The sequence below is a fragment of the Tachypleus tridentatus genome, chromosome 3 (genome assembly GCF_004210375.1).
Source record: "Tachypleus tridentatus isolate NWPU-2018 chromosome 3, ASM421037v1, whole genome shotgun sequence".
Classification (NCBI taxonomy): domain Eukaryota; kingdom Metazoa; phylum Arthropoda; class Merostomata; order Xiphosura; family Limulidae; genus Tachypleus; species Tachypleus tridentatus.
In genome coordinates this window covers 326,508-345,195 of record NC_134827.1, presented here as the reverse complement: position 1 = coordinate 345,195, position 18,688 = coordinate 326,508, and the positions used below count along the sequence as shown (strand labels likewise).

The following is an 18,688-nucleotide window of genomic DNA, read 5'->3' as shown; positions in this document are numbered from 1 at the left end:
ATTTCCAGCACTTTGGGGGCTTAAGAATCCCCCAAACCAAATTAAATACCAATCTAAAGACACCTTTAGTATTTATACAACACTAGCTGCTAAGAGCTTAATATTATAATATTTATGTCAAAATATCGTAATTTAGTTTTTTATTCTTTCAAGAAAATAAAAGTTCAAAACCAGTTCCACTCAATCAATATTCACGTCAGTTAGACAAGTACAAAACGTCTTAATTTTGGCCATACTCAGTCAGAAGAATTTTTATTTAAATATTAACCAAACAGTCGTGTATTTGTATCATAAACTATCCAACAGTGGGGAACTATGTGACTATCAAAAACTGATTAACAAAGTTCTTCCACCAATCACATCTTTCAAGTTATGAGACTTGTTTCACTGCTAGCAGAAGCTTTTTTATTTCTTTCCAATCACATAATGTTGAGTAACTATGAATTTTATACGTGATATTATTAAGCACATTATTTAATACCTTCTATACCTCTATACAGCAAAATAAAGAATTTCAAGATCAAACTATTTCAACGAATAGAAACATTAAAGTTGCTTTTGGTCAAACAATGGCTCGATAGGTTAATTCATATATTAATGTGGCTTTTTATTCTACTTCTCATTTTACTTAGTACACAATAATAACAAAAATAAAAAAGGTGTCGTTGTTGGTTGAAAAAGAACATTAATTCTGAAACATTACTGTGTAATAATTACAAACTTAAGTCGTGGAAATGGTGAACTTTAAAATTATAAATCTACATAGAACTAAAATAATTGTGTAAATGGCGAACTTTAATATTCCAAATCTATATAGTACAAGAAATAATTGTGGAAATGGAGATGACAACAAAAATGTTTAAAAATTGAGAATTCTTGCTTTGTTTCGTTGAATTTCTCGCAAAGCTACTCAAGCCGTCTTTGAAATAACATTCTAGATGGAAGGCAGTTAGTCAACGCCACCAACCGTTACTTTTTGGGCTGCCATTTACCACGAAAAATGAGATTGACGTCACACTTATAGTCGAAAGGTCGAGCACCTTCTGTGACTAACATCTAAGATCGTTCAGAATGTTGATGATGTTTAGAAAATAAACACAAGGGATTCTTAGAGTAAAAAAAAAAAAAATGTTTCCACACTCTGTTAGAGCCCCGGTATGGCCAGGTGGTTTGGGCGCTCGGCTTGTAATCTCAGGATCCCAGGTTCAAATCCCCGTTACACCAAAATGCCCGCCCGTTCAGCTGAGGGGGCATTACAATGTTACGGTCAGTCCCACTATTCGTTAATAAAAGAGGAGCCTCAAGAGTTGGCAGTGGGTGGTGATGACTAGCTGCTTTTCCTCCACAAAGTGAAAGTACTTTGGAATGACTAAAAAGGAAAATCGAAAATTCTAAATATTACTATTCCTTAGTTTTCTTTTATCAATGTATAGTAAAAATCATTATTAGAACTATTAAATTAAGATAAGTTCATTAATGAGGCATATATTTATAATCTGTATATGTAGATATACGTAAATATATTTGTTGTTATTAACTGTGGCGTTAAGGTCTAGCTAATTAACCGAGTATAAATATATAATATTTATTTAAACACACACTCGTTTGTTTGTTTAGAAGCAAAAGTTACTCAATGGGTTATCAAGGCTCTACATCCCATTGATATTAAAACTCAGTTTTTAGCGGTGCGAGTCCACAGACATGCCGCTGTGCTATATGGGAGCATATATACTCGTTCACATACACTTGTGATAGTTAAAATGATAACACTTATTACTGAGAACCTGTGGATCCATGGATGCGATCAAACCAGTAAAACATGTAGTTGTTCCCATGGATTAGTATTATGGTTCGTTCACTCTTAACCTTATTGATATCGAACAAGAGCTATTAGAACACCTTCAGTTGATAATACGTTCTTATAAGAAGCTCTCTTTTCCTTAGAGAAAAATAATAATGAAAGTGTTTTAAGTGTATAAAATATCATAAGCATTTTAAAGGCAACCATAAAGATTAAAAGTAAAAAAAAATAATAATTAAATTTCTATTAATTATATAGTTATCCACTTTACAGGTATAATTATTTTGAAACAGGAACTGTAAAGAATTATTCTGCAGGACAGTATTTCTTCATATGTTTATATTTAAGAAGCAGTGTAATTAAAAAAAATCAATTTATGATCGTACACTGAACTATGATAACCACCTCCAAATACGAACGTAAAATAAGCAGTCAAAATTAATAAACTACGATCATGTTTCTATGTTTTGTTTTCTAGATTAATTCTGAATAATCACCACGACGAAATACTTACTGTATTTAAGTTTTCAATTTTTACTGCAATAACAAAATTTACTGGGGCTATTTTAATTTATGTTGCACCAACTTTTTTAAAATGCAAACCGGCCCAGCTAGGCCTAACAAGTGGATCACTTTTATTATACACGCCCAAATACTTTGTACTTTGTCAATACTCCAAAATTATATATTCAGTACAAAAGAGAGTGGGTAGAATTAATTTCAGAAAAGTATGCATACGTGAGTAAATTATGAACTGTAATTATGAAAAGATGACCAAACATAACATGCATTTTGGTGGTCGAATCAACGAGATGCTAGAATGTATTAAAGTACTGTCTGATCTAATAGTAACAATTTCTAATAATAATTGTTTTAACATACGCAGTTTTCATTGCTAAGGGCAATGCTAAAATTACTTTCAACAATTAGCGAGAATTTAACAATAAGAAGAAGACAAGCCATTCTTCCTGAGTTACGAAAATCACTTGATATTCCTCTGGACATTATTTTCCTCTCTCTCGACCACCACGTTTTTTTTCTTCTTAATTTGTTGAATTTGACAAAAAATGTTTATCGTAGTATTTCAAATATATTATACAAAATTCTGACATCTCTACAACTACGACACACACAAGACATTGAACATTTTTTTTATCTCATTAGCCGCGTCCTCTGGAAAAGTGTTTTTATAATTTTTAATTTCGCGCAAAGCTACACGAGAGCTATCTGCGCTAACCGTCCATAATGTATTAGTGTAAGACTAGAGGGAAGGTAGCTAGTCATCATCAACCACCGCCAACTCTTGGGCTACTCTTTTATGAACGAATAGTTGGATTTACCGTCACATTATAACGCCCTCATGGCTGAAAGGGCGAGCATGTTTGGTGTGACTGGGATTCGAAACCGTGACCCTAAGATTACGAGTCGAGTGCCTTAACCACTTGGCCATGCCGGGTCTTTGAGAAAGTAAAGGTAAAAATAAATGTTTAATGTTTAAGTGATAATAATATACAATTTTAACTATGGTTTTGTTTGTTTTGGTGTCAAATACTGAAAGCAAAATTTCTCATTAGAATCAACACACAAGGAAGAATTCGAATCACTTCATGTGTGTGGATGTTAAAATCCATTAATCAATATCTCTTGTGTGACTGGGATTCGAAACCGCGAGCCTCAGATTACGAGTCCAGCGCTCTAAACACCTCGCCATGACAAGCCCTATGGAAAAGGAAACCGTCGGAAAGAAACACTACTTAGAATTCGTATATTTCACTACAGTTGCGTAAACAGAATACTAGATACGATCGGAATCTCATTACTTCTTAAATTTTCACTTTCGTACGCAATTAAAACACCAACAGCCCAATAAAAATTTGTTTAAACACTCCCTTGAAATAAACAATATGTCTAATAAACCTCCTGTATACGTGCGTGTGCATGGAACAATAGATTGAGATTCAATGAACTTCAAATTTGCTTGTTTTTCTGAAAGTATTGTAATCATTTTCAAATAGTGTACATCTTGTAATATTAAAATCAACATATATTCCATGTAACATTAAATCATAACACATACACACGCACACACCCTAAGGCTAAGCTTCGTCTGTGCAATATACAAGACAAAACTAAATCGTTTCCGAAAGAATACCAGTAGCACAATTTTACCAGATATTTTACTTTTTAAACACTCTTATACGTATCTACATTGACAGAACTGTCACTTCAATTTGTTTCAATATACTAAAGTTTAAATATATCATTTTTGTTTTCCTAAACTTTGAATCATTCCAAAATTTAGGCCAAGCTGTTCCAAATATTTAACTGCTGAATCGAAGATGGGTGAGGTAGGGTGCAGTCACTGACCGGTATTTCCTGTTCATACAGATATTTTTTAAATTCAGAATGTAGACAGTGACTTGATGCGGGTTTGAACCTTGACTGTTCTAATGTTCAACTCAACATGCTAACTTGCAGGGCACACTCATTCATACAAATAAACAGGTTTGAAGATGCATATTTACAAGTACTTTGTGATTTATTGTACCCGATGTGTATACTTGACAGAGACCATTTGTCCTCACAATAGCACTAAAGTTCTCTCATAGACAGAATTACACCCGTTTAACTATTCCTATTGTTACAATCCATCTTAATGACTTCATGAAGCAAACAGTTCAGTGAAAAAGTGAGTACCAGTCATCAAACTTTAAACATCAAACGTAAACATAGCCACTGGCCGACTTCTATTTGTTAGTGCAACTACACGTTATTAGCAAAAGACAGTGAGGCTCACGTGATTTCAAAATCTGTATAACACATCAACAGTTTCACGCATAAAATATAGTTGGCAATGACATATCACGTTAACGTATTTTAGGAGATTGGTCCTAAACGTAATCAAATAAACAAACATAAAAATAACCGAATTTTCACAATGATTGCTAAACACTTTTCAAGAAGTGTTTGTTCCACAAACGCTATTGAATTTCAGTACTTATCAAAGGGCTGAATTTATTCTTATTACGTATCCACAGCTTAAAGTGCGTGGAATATTTTTTGGTATTTCATGGATTCGAACCTGGTTTGTCAGCTCCAAAATCAAGAGTTCTACCACAAGAACAATCCGCGCCCTTGTATATCACAATAACAAAAACAACAAAAATAAACGAACTTATTCAAAACAAAGTATTTCAGTTGTTTCTTACAAATAACAGACTGTTTTCAGCATCTTTCATCATCCAATTCATACATACATTAATTATTGATTGTATATGTGTGTGTTAAAGTCGTCTTTTCATTTATCACCTGAAGTGAAACTGAAAAGAGAATCTGTTGAGCCAAGATATACTGATAAAAGCTGAACAGGCGAAACTCCAATCCGTAGCATTAGGTATCTACGTCACAGATTCTTTTTTCAATTTCATTTATGGTGAAACCTAAGATATTTTTAACACCTGCATGCAATAATTAAAATGTTGCCACGCTGTATAATATCTAGTAATGAATACAACGAAATGCCAAAACATTATTCGTATATTTAAGTTAATTTAGGTTACTCTATTGTGAGGTAAAAACGAACTCAAAACCACGTACGTATTAAGTATTAGTTATCTTAGTTTTTATGCTTGTTTTACGCTTGATAAAATATCCATATCTGGGTTCATAACATTTATATTTTTTTTAGATCACCGTTCACTTAACTTGAAGAATAGGTAATAGCCAAACAACGAAAATAAAAAAAGAGAGAGGTTTTCCATCTTAGTGTAGCTTGGCAGCAATTTACGCACAAAAACTGAATTTTTCTCACCATCGAAAAAATACTGACTCTTAACGCAAAGATAATCTCAAATATACCTGCTACTCTATGTTCGTAAAACACGAAATATACACAAGTAACATAAAACAGGTTACGTAGCTCCACCATAGATGGGGCAAGTAGGTTCTATGGTTTCAAATCGATGAGAAAAGTTAAAAAGAAAAGTAATTTCTGTGTCACTTTGAAGTTTGATCTAACTACGGACCATTTGTATCTTAGAACGGCTGGTATGGGTATTAACACTTTTATTAATAAGGAGAAAACAACGTTTCGACCTTCTAGGTCATCTTCAGGTTAAGAAAGAGAGTTTGAATGTGACCATTAACGGACTCGTCTTAGGAACGAGAGTATAAATGGGTACGGGATTGTAGGGGACGTTGCAAGTGGATGTTAAGTTATTAATTAGTATAGGTATAAAGGTCTTCCTTTATATTGATTTAATTTTGGTTTTAGTTGCCGTATAAGTAGGGCTTCTTTGATCTTGCGTTTGTTTATATTTGTTTTGCTGCTTCACATCTGTGTGTTTTCTATGGTTATGTTGTGTTTATTTGATTTGCAGTGTTTAAAAACGTGTGAAGGTGTTTTTTGTGTTCTTTAAATTTAGTTTCCATTTTTTACTGAAATGTTGTGTTTTCTTACAAGTTTTTTTTTTTCCTTTCTTAACCTGAAGATGACCTAGGAAAGTCGAAACATTGTTTTCTCCTTATCAATAAGTGTTAATACCCACACCAGCCGTTCTGAGATACATTTTTATTTCAAATGGGTTTCTCGTCATCAAGAATTACGGGTCACTTTGACATCACTCTTATGGTGCCTTTTCAAAGGTTGAGATTTGATACAAAGTAACAATGGGTCACTTTAACGTCATTTTTACGGTGATTTTTTGAAGCTTGAGGTTGGAATCAGCAGTAAATATGCAATATTTTCGTAAAATTCCCTAGTGGATGTTAAAGGTATTATTTCCTTTTCACCTCTTTATATATGAGTGTCAACACGACTAAGTTATCCAATGATTTTCTTGAGGTTAAGGCATATACCTAAGCAAAACATTATATTAGAACCAAATAGTTTTACCAAACACCATCATTAACACAACTGAAATAGTTTTCACTTGATGAATAACTTTTTAAATTATGAATGGTTACTTTATTTCTCCGATAAAAATAATTCTTCTGTATGATAGTTATGTAGTGTGCGCACACTGAAATCTTTTAACATCTGGGGAGTTTTCACACGTAACTATTGGCTCAATCAAAAAAATCGTAAACTAACCAATCCTGTTGTTTTTAATATTTCAGAAAAAGAAAGCGTTGCTAAGAAACAACAGGAGTATTACACAAAGAACAACAAATTACATAACTTAGGGAGTTCCTTATTTCTTTTTTATCCATAAGATATAATTACAAATTACGGATTCCACAGGTGGCGGAACAAATTTGAAATTTGGGCATTGGCTACGTAAACTTTGACCATTGAACTCAAAGTTGAAGCAGTGGCTCTCCCCTGATACTTATACACAACTCTTCCTTCCCCATTTAAAGCACTTCGTTACCAGCTCAAAAAATTAGGAAAACGTCTCCCCAGTGCTCCTTCTAAGTTCCGCAGTCTATAACGAATTTCACTGCATTATTGATGGTGGCTTCGGGTTTAGAGTGTGTTTTCTTACAGCAAAAGCCACATCAGGCTATCTGCTGTGTTCACCGAGGGGGAACGAACCCCTGATTTTGGCATTGTAAATCCATAAACTTACCGCTGTCCCAGCGTAGGAGGTTGGGTTTAGAAGCAGCAAACCTTATTACAAAAAATTTATCGCGCATATCATTGTTTATAATGATATTCGCTAAGAACCATTTTCCTACAATACTTTAGGAAATTTTGAAGTTATAAGAAATTACACTTTTGATTGTATTTTCCTTAAGCTTGCCATATGTAAATACTATATGTACCACTCACGTATTGAAAAATTATGACATAAAAACCCAATATTTAGGCTTCCAAGTGAAAAAGCTATCATGTAACAACAAACCAACTTCTATACGAAGCAGTCAGTAAAAACGTTCCATAACATGGTAAACTAGCTAAAGGGGCACTCAGCAGAACGCATATATTTTTGTGTTTTTCTCATAGCAAAGGCACATTAGACTATCTGCTGAGCCCACCAAGGGGTATCGAATCCCTGATTTTAGCGTTGAAAATCCGTTGTACTCGCGTCGAGCTGGCAGAACGCACACCTTCGCTATGCAGCACTGATCATATTCGAATTTTGAAAACATAAAAAAGGTGTCCGTATGCCTGTTGGTATGAACAAACACCGTCCATTTTTGGAAGTATCATTCTACCCATGTCCACTAAGTTCCATCAAAATCTGATAACCTTTGGATTAAGTTACAGAGCAAGAATAGCCTGAAAAATTGGTTCCTTTTTAACAGATAGAAAGTTTTGAACTTTAGCGACCTTGCTGTGACCTTGACCATCCAAAGACTAACCATTTCTAAGTTGGGTCATAGTCTCAATTTATATTCGTCCACATCCATTCAGCCGTTTTCGACAAATCTTGCTGGCAAACACACAAAGGTGAAAACAACCTACGTCTCTTTCGACGGCAGATATAACGAACAACTCTAGAAAGAACAATAAACTCTGTTCGTCCACACACTATGCCTAAAATAATACGCAGACTTTCGTACTCGACCATTAGATTGTCGCATACCGTATGTCATTCATCCTTACCTGTTTCTACATGAACCTATCAATTACTGCTATAGACTTGCCACATGTGAAAAGACTATAAATGTCTAATGGCGTTGTTTGCAATCCTGGTAAATTAAATAAAAGGTTCAAACGAGCTGTGCTTTCTGAGCCTTGAGATGTACTGATGAAATATCTTCTTTACCATTTGCCTACTGATGGTCAATCTAGTTATTGCTTTGACCTCCAGCATGTGACGTCACCACACAATTATGCAATAAACAAAACTGGAACAACCAGAAACCAGTGAATAATCAAGTCAACAGATAAAAGGTAAGTACCGTGTTAACGGGGTGAGAAGTAACTAGAAAACGCACGAAAACACATAACGGCAGGTTAAATATGAATAAAACATACTGAATTTTTAACTACGTTCTGGTGCATCTTTTAAACATATTTAAATACTTACCCCTTTACATTTTGTGTGTAACATTTGTCTTTAAGATATATCACAATTTCAAAGTTTTAACACAACTAGCTGGGATACCCTTACCCTGGATGAAAGTTATGTAAATTCACGATGAATTAAAAATTATCTTGAAACGTGAAAAGTTATTTCCTTTATATCTAATTATAAAACAAAACGCCTATAAAAAACATTAAAACAAAATGTGAAACCGTAAGTTTTCATGTACGAGGGCTGTTCAAAAAATACGCGGACTGTTTGAATTGCGCGACTCCAGTTGGTTCCAGGGGAATCCGCTTGGTGTCGCTAGGTTTGCACAGATCAGCTGATTACGACGCCATTTCTCGATTGCAGATATCTTCATTTGTGTATTAGCTACGCGGTTTTAAGTGAAGTGCGATTTTTTCGTTTGGCGGATTTCAGAATGAATGACCTGAAGAAGCAACGACTTGCTGTGAAATTTTGTGTTAAACTTGGAAAATCTGCGACTGAAACTTTTGCTATGCTTAACACGGCTTACAGTGATGTTGCTATGAAGCGTACGGCATGTTTCAAGTGGCATGAACGTTTTAAGAATGGTCGACAGTCCATTGAAGATGATGAGCGTCCTGGACGTCCTTCCACGTCAACTGACGACCCACACGTCGACAAAATCAACACCCTGGTGCGGGCAAATCGACGTCTGACTGTCAGGGAGCTTGCTGAAGAGTGTAGGATATCAGTTGGATCTCGTTACGAGATTTTGACCGAAAAATTGAAGATGCACCGCGTTGCTGCGAAATTCGGCCCTCAGAACTCGTGAGTTTTTGGCCAAACACTCGATCACTGTTCTTCCCCACCCCCTACTCACCTGACCTTGCTCCTTGCGATTTTTTCTTGTTCCCCAAACTCAAAAGACCCTTGAAAGGAAGAAGATTTGAGACGATTCCCGAGATTAAGGCAAATGCGACGAAGGAGCTGGAGGACATTACAAAAGAAGCGTACCAGAACTGTTTCAACAAGTGGAAACACCGTTGGGATACGTGTGTGCGTTGGGGAGGAGAGTACTTTGAAGGGTTCCCAGACCTGTAACTTCTAAATAAAGTACATTTTGTTTTATGACGTCAGTCCGCGTATTTTTGAACAGACCTCGTATCTCCTCATGGGCCTACAAATCTTCACGCCGAATTTGGTGAAGATCCATCAAGAGACTAAGTAATGTTAAAACAAACAACACAAAATTACTCATTAAAACCTCAAACTGCAAAACTGAAAATTTGTATGCATTTCCCCATGGACCTAATAAATCTCCATATTAATTTTGTGAAGATCCATGCAGATCTTACGAAGTATTTATATAGACATACAACAGAGAATACGATTATGTTTATAAAGATGGCGCCAGTGAATCAGATCCGCGTGTGAGGTATCATGACGTCATATCTGCACCCTGAGAATGGAGAAATGTAAAGTTCTCCGTGATGAGAAACGGAGGCAAAATGGGGAAAAGGTGACCCCTATTGCAAATCTACATGAGCACAGGATACAAAATTCACGAAGTTGGGAATTGCAAATAGAGTAATAAAAAAAGGTTTTCCAGTATCATATAAGCAAGAGTTCCATTATAGTATGATTAGTTATTCGCACAACTACAAGTTAAAAACTTATAATACCGTACTTGGGTATTAAAAGTACTTATTCAGTACTGCTTTTTTTAAGAGATGTGTGCTTTCCCATACCTGTTGTGATTAAAACACAGTTTAAAAATATATATACAAAGCATCAAGTCTAATTATGACTTCCTATTATTTTTCACATCATGTTGAACGTTACTTCCTTCTGAAGGCAGTCAGAAGTCCACTGGAGGGGGGGATTATGGCCTAAAGTGCCTTTGCTATTTGCTGTGTTCACCGAGGGTACTCGAACTCCTTATTTTAGCATTGTAAGTCCTCTGTGGGACACGCTGACGACATAATCAAAAGCCTAGGGATGAGAAGAAAGGATAAGATAGACAATTGTATCATTGTAAAAATATATTTTGCTATTTATAAGCACTTTTTTCTACCCATGAATCTCGACTTTTTTTGTATACTCAATCTTAAAATCAACATTACGTATTACTAGCATTTCTCTGTGAAACAATAACGGCAATATTTTTATTGAAAATATTCTATATTAGAAACAAAAATATCTCTACATATCTGAAACACATATCAAGTGGCGTTTTTTTCAATAAAGTTCGGAAATATTTGTCCCCTAATTTAGCAGGGGAAAGGCAGCTAGTCATCACCACCCATCGCCAACTCTTGGATTAGTCTTTTACCAACAAATAGTGGGACTGATCGTCACATTGTAACGCCCCCACGGCTGAAAAGGCGAGCATGTTTGGTGTGACGGGAATTCGAACCAGCGGCCCTCAGATTACGAGTCGAGTGCCTTAACCACCTGGCCATGAGGGCCAAACAAAAAGTATGAAACATAACAATAACAATTACCAAAAAATTCCAGATGTCGCTCCAACTTTTACACGATGACCAGTAAATATAAACCGTAAGCATAAAAACATACGTCTGGTCGAAACGTTGTGCCACCTTTTTGATAAACAATAAAAAAAAAGGTTTACTTATTTTAAGCTGTTTTCTGACTTAATAGATTTTGTGTTTGATTCTCTCAAGTATTTTATTTATGATACAAATTACTTTTTTCACTGCAGGTACATTTTTCTCCTCGAACACCAGATCACTGTTTTCTATATTTCAGTCACAGTTGGGTCAATGTCATTAAAACTACATCATGTGAACCAGTTACTGTGCTTTTCAATAATCATTATCCACCCTTTCTGTGGTATTACTCTTTGTTGGATAAAAAATTTTAAAGTCTACAATCAATACAAAAAAGATTAAACTTTCATTTCAGGTACTAGTCCCACATTGTTTTGTTAAGCATACAACTTCAATTAGATTATTAAATGTTCTTCGTTAAAAAAAAAGCAATTACATATGATCTTACCTTAAAAATTCGGTAATTCCGGAAGTAAGGAACAGCAAGTTGTTCCATTGCTTCCTGTTGTTCCATTCCTGTCTAAAATATTTTAACCATAGTCCCATTTATTGAATTATAAAAAAAATGTCCAAAATGCACTCATTAAATTTTGTTTAAATCCTACCATTCTCCTACATGAATAGTGGTATACAATCGGTACAGAAAAAGTATCATATTAACAGCTACAGTGTCGTAGAAAGGTTAGCAATAATTCATGTAATAACTTTAAGTTACTACTACACGAAAACAAGGTAGCGTGAACTTCAAAACGTTTCCTCTTTATGTGCTACTCAATTGATGTACGTCCAAAGAAATGGTTCCCGCACATCACAATAGTCTTAATTTCATCAGCTGCTGACAAAAGTTAGCATTTAAACTCGACAAACAAAGTGGTAGTTCATCCCCAATGAAACCAGTTACATTTCTTGAAATTTTTACAAGCAAAAAAACGATGCATGCTATAAGTATTTTTTGTGCAACTGAAATTAAATGTCTTGCCAACCTTCTAAGAAAATGTATTAAAGCATCATTGAATTTATACTTTCGTAGTTATGCGACTATAGTAAGCAAAAGAGAATGCTTGTTTGCTGTTGAAAAACGAAAATGTTACAAGAGTGCAAACCAGATTTCGTACCAAAACTCTGATTCACAGTCACAAGGGAATACTGTAATACACCAATCAGGATCGTTTCTACCAAGACGTTTTAGTAACGTGTAAATTTCTAACAGATGATTTTCATGATGAAAAGTTATGAAATGTCACGGATAACTATGTTTTAGAGATAAAGAAGCAAGCCATGTCTGCCATGTAATGATCTAAAGGAAGTATTCTTCATTCACAATCTTAGGGAGAAACCCTTGCAAACAAACTGATGATCCTAATTATTTTGTTTTAAGCTAACTAACAAAAAACATAGACATAAACAAATCTCTAAACAGCAATGACTAGATAACTTTCTTAGATACATTTAGAAGAGGCTGACAACCAGAATAACACAATTTTTTTTATCTGTTTTTGAAATTCTATATATACATTTATTTTCCAAAAACAGAAAACTTCAACTTCTATGAAATTAAATTAAACCACAATAAAGTGATTCAATTAGAATATTTGTATAACCATGTTTTCTAAAATATTTTGTTAGCTGGTAGTTCAGAGGTAAAAGGTAAAGCTTACAATGCTAAAATTCAGTTCTGATCCTTCCTGTGCACAGAGTACAGATAATCTGTTGAGCTGCATTGCACAACAAACACAAACAAATTAACATATAGGACTAACAGGTGCACACTGCAAAACATGAAAAACTATCAAATAAACTTACTTATATACAGCAGTATTCACACAGTAATATACTATAGATACTTGAATACTGTTACATTTTAAATAAAACTTTTCCAAAAATATACATTCAAAACATTTACCTACATATTAATAAATCAATACTACCCCAATAGTATCTAATAATTTCATCAGAACTTCTTTTTCTATAATCACTTTTAAATGCAAGTGTCTTGAGGCATCCAAAATTTGGAGATTACTAGACAACAAGTTTCCAATTATACTGCTTCTATAGTCAAGCTTACTTTTAATAAAAACTAAGCTTTAAGTAGTTTTCATGGCATATTATATTCTAGATTCCAGATGTAATAATAAAATGGACACGTTTTAACAAGATTTAAACCACATTAAAATAACCACTAATCTTTCACTCTTCTTCTTTATATATCTATTTTTATCTAATCTTAGAATCTTGGGTTGTTTTCAACTAGAAAAAAAAAATACATACTGTATTGTTTTACAATTTCTAAATCTACATTGTTATCTTACATATCTTTTAGTTCAGTTTTTTCATATACCTTAAACCACCTCAGAATTCAATAAACCTTTTTGTATGAATAAAAAAGTAAAATATGAAATGCAATTTCCACACAACTTGAAAAATCTCTAAAGGGCTACTAACTTGTACAAAGGATTTCCTCGAATGTCACATACTGAGTTTTATGCATTATTCTTGGTCTCTAAAATTGTATACTTTGCAATATTAATCAAAATAATACTTTCACAATACAAAGCTTCTAATTGCATTCTTTTTTTCAATAGAATAATAACAGATTACTTAAAAAACACAAAAAACTGCAGGGAAATCAAATGGAAAAAGGCCCAATCATTTCTATTTGTAATATTTGGGAAAATATTTTTTACAAAATAAGAATCAACAACAACTGCAGTAAATATCTGGTTAAGTTCTTTGTTGAAGTAGTAACTCTAACTATCAAGTTTTGTGCTACTATATTTGAAACTGTTAGAGAATATAATACAAATACCACAAAAGATCTGTGAAGTAATACCACCTTTCCTTTAGAAAAGATAAGTCCTACAATATCTCAAAATAAACCTAGTTCACAGTACTTTAAGAAAAAAAAGAGTAAAAAATGCTGGTATCAATCTTAGCCATAACTAATTTTAGTTCTAAGTTTAAAAATAATTACTTGGGATTCATTACATAGTTAAGTCTTGTAGTAACCATAACCAAATATTCACTCACAGAATAGTTATAAATAAATATACATAATGCATCATCTACATTTAAATTTACACAATATTTTTATCACAAAGTATAATTTTTCTTTTTCTGAGCTTATTCTTAGTGTATTCAATAGTCATAAATTATAGAAAAAAATCAAAATATCTTGATTTTATTTTTTAATAGTCCATCATTTCCATACTACTGTTTAAAAATGGTTATAACTAACATTTGCCTGCTATTTATGGACTAAGCCATAAAACAAAATAGCTATGCTAATCTTTACTTATTGTAATGGAAGGTCTACTTATATATTAGTTTACTCCAGCACAAGATGCTGAAGACATAATTTTTGGTATGGGAACTTTTATTATAAAAATTCTGTAAACTTAAAGAAAGCATAGCCAAGCTCCACTTATTATTTTGTCAATTCCTATTTACTTTTTTTAATGTTACTATCATTTTTTATTAAAAAAAATTGAGCCTTAATACAAAATGCTTTTTTTTTTCCCTTCAAAATGATAAATCCTTATCTACACTACCTATCATTCTTGGATAGCATAAAGTAACTTCGACACTGTGGTAATGATGCAACTTTCAGAAAACATTATAATTTATTATAAACATATTTCTGCCCTCAAATTAATTATTTGTTTTACATTGTTTACCACTGGTAAAGCTCATATTTTACATTTTTGAAAAAATAAAAATTGAGATTAATAGCGATAATAACAGTATTTTATTTTTGAATATTTGGTGCGTGTATATTGTACATTATTACAGACAACAAGTATCCCAACAGCAGTCAATAATTTAGTAATTATAACAAAAAAATTTACAATTCTGGAAATATATACCAGCAACATGGTTTCTAATAGCCAGGTTAATTATTCTGATTTAACTGCTACAGGGAAAGTTATTGTAGCCATTTCTACTTTATTTTACAAGATACAAATTATTTTCTAACCACCTTTTATTTTTTTTACATGTGGCACATTTAAAAGTATTTTATCAAGTTTCAATACAGAGAATACCATATACAAATATACTAAACAGCAAACTACCTTATTTTTTCTTTACCTTTCTGTGCTTAATATTTGAGCTGCAATGATTTACCCTGGTAAAACAGCTCCTGGCAAAAGAAAACAGCATGTGTTTTCAATATACATAATCCTGATAAACAACAAGTAGGAGTAATGCCACCCACTCAAGAACTTACAAAGAAAACCAGTTTGAATAATAACTACAATGGTCATGACCTAGAAAAAATTCCAGTTAAGCTGTGGATGACTGTTTTATGGAAAGGACTAGCAGTCATCTTATGTATACAAAACTACCTGTATAATTGACTATGTCTAATGCCCCAGTGCTAATTATGTTAAGTACATTTATGTCCATCAAAGGAAACTTTAGGATGAAAGTAACTCTAATCAGATCATTGAAAGTCTACAAATCTTCACATGTATCTTTCTTAGAATGTCTACTGATAACAATTTTAATAATTTTAAATAAAATCAATAATTCTAAAGTTTCTATGTGTATACATTTTACATAATTTTAAAGCACTTAAACACATTAATTCATTCACAACAACGTACATTATACAAATATGTTTCTTGAACTATCCTGTAGGCCAAAGCTCTACAGGTCACAATGTACAGATAGAAGAACTGAAAAAAAAGATACTGTACAAAAGATAGTTAATATCTAGATATAATGGGAAATATCACAGTAACTACCTATAGTCCACTTAATATAATATTACTTTTGAAAGTGTTGACCAAAGAAAATAGTATAACTCAAAATAACAAAGAACTTTAACTTGAGTAAAAATAAAAATATTGATTATGCATAACCTACTTAATGCTGACAGATTCATAACAACAAACACCACTTATATTCTCACAAAATTCATAATTTTATGTCATACTTTGTTCTTTATGCTCGTATAATATTTCTTATAACTAGTAGATTCTTTTACTAGATGTTGATGACCTTAGTTAGATCTGAAACATACAATTTGTTTCACACCCATATACCTCTTGTTGATGTAAAAAAAATGTTTCATCACCTCATTTACATGAAACTATGAGAATAATGCATTTAAACCTGTTTCAATAACAATCTACAAAAACTCAACATTGGTATGATATCTGAAATAATTGAAATTTACAGTAATATTTATATGAAGCAAAATATTAATACCATAATATTACAAGAAAACTTTAGAAATATGACACAATTATATCAAAATTACAATAACATTTATAGATAATCTACCACACATTTTAGAATGTGGATCCACAAATAAAGTTCTAAACATCAAAGTCCTTTAGGTTATTATGTTAAACATTTTAATTTATGGAGAGCAATTTAGCATTAAAGTCTAACAAATTCAAAAAACTATCAATAAAATATGTAAAAAATTTGTAACAATAAAGAACTATAATACACATAGAAATACAACACAAAGCTCCTGTAACTCAGCTATGTTAACCTAACAAAATAAAGTTAAAAAAAGTATTTGAACAAAACAAGTATCATTAGTTTGAATACCTCACGAGCAATCTGATCTAAGGCTTGATCCTCTGCAGAATACAATTTTGTAGTAACTCTCTTACGACCACTTCCAACAATTGCCATGACTTAATACTTGTTTCTGACCAGAAGAAGACACAATTCTTTCTCCTATTATGGTACCATCATTGAACAAACAACTGTAACAAAGGAAAGTATGTTTACCACATGTTCACACATGTATACCATTTAACTGCAAATTGTAGTTCTTTTCAGCTCCTATGTTATCTGAAGTATTACTTAAAAGGTTAAAGAACTGTCCTTTAAGAAAGCTAAATTTGTACACCTTGGCAGAGGGCCAAACAACCTCTTGTATTCACCCACAAAACAATAACCTAAATTCAATACAGCTTATATATATCTATTTAATGGATATTTGGAAGATGAGTCCACAAAAGATGTTTTAGGTTACAGGAAAGCATTTTGTTTTCAATTACATTAGGAACTGAATAGGATAATTTTCAAAAGTAATATATACAAATATAAAATTAGCAACAAAATTTATGTGTATAAGATCTGAAATCATAAGTTTGTTCTTAGAGAATTTTTCTCTCATAACATTTCATATTTAACTGTTTGTCTAATAATAGGAGAAAGTAGGAACAGTTTGCATTCTTTCAAGTTTTGTTGAATATATACAAAAAGACAACACTGTTTAATATAACTTTTGTAGATATTAAATTATTCATGAAATGAATGACTTTGCTTTTTCACATGTACATCCAGCAATAATTAATATGCAAGATTTTCATTCAGAAAAAAAAAGTGTGTACATAACCAAGAAGAATCTGCTTTAAGATGGTTTACTTTTCTGTTCATCTTACAAGTTATTGCATTTCTCAATGTCAAGAATAAATGCAACATTAATTTTGTCATTGTTTATCTTACCAATCAAAATTCTTATGGTTAAAAATTATTATTTTATAACATTGTATGATCGTACTGCAGTAAAAGCCACTTTCTATGAATTGTAGTCTAAAATATATGATAAGAATACCTTGTAAAAGTAAAACAAACAGCATCAGAAAATACAAGTTGACAGAAAAGCATCTGGTCTATCCATCTCACCCCTTCTCTCACAAAATCATCACAAATAAATGTATCTTTTCACATATATATTGTTCTCCTATCTAACAACAGTTCAGAAGTATTCAAACCAATAATACAGATTAAATTATTTGATAGTTAACTATGCAGTCTATACATATACCTCAAGCAAAAGACTTGTTTTGTCAAAGAACAATAGAATGTCTCAGCTTTTCACATTTAAAGCTATTTATAACTGAACTTTTCTTTCAACTCTTTAAAGAGACCATCCTGAACAATTCTGATAACTGAATCTAGCTTCCTCTAATTTGTTTTTCTTTAGTGATAAAAAAGTTCAAAATATTAATCTTCTTTTAGCAGCTTAAATGTCTTAAATGAAACAGCTGGCAAAAATCCTTTAAATATGGTAAGTGAAAGGTAGTACATTTGGGTGATAATAATTTGAATTCTTACACTTAGTATAAAGTACACCCAGCCAACAGCCTGACTGAAGAAGAGGATCTTGTCAGAGTGGTGAAGTGCTTTATTTTTCTAAATGGATAATAAGCTTATGTAATAAATTGCTATCAAAAGTAGTGGAGGATGGATCATAGAAGAGTTTAAGAAGAGAATAAGTTATGTCTTGAAAGGTAAAAGGTAGATTTTAATTTTTTTTACTTTCACTAAGGTGTAAAATTTTTAGGGCAGCCTTGAAGGACCAAACTGTCCCTTAAAGTCTGTAATGTTGTGTAGGCACATGTACC

General features: G+C 32.5%; 1 long non-coding RNA gene across 1 annotated transcript; it reads right to left on the bottom strand.

Annotated features, from left to right (window-relative positions):
• Positions 1–774: 774 nt before the first annotated feature.
• Positions 775–17,103, bottom strand: LOC143246178 (uncharacterized). Its single transcript, XR_013025832.1, has 2 exons — positions 16,878–17,103; positions 775–1,369 (listed from the first exon to the last, which is right to left on the bottom strand). It is a non-coding gene; the product is annotated as an uncharacterized LOC143246178 (long non-coding RNA).
• Between the last annotated feature and the right edge of the window lie 1,585 nt (positions 17,104–18,688).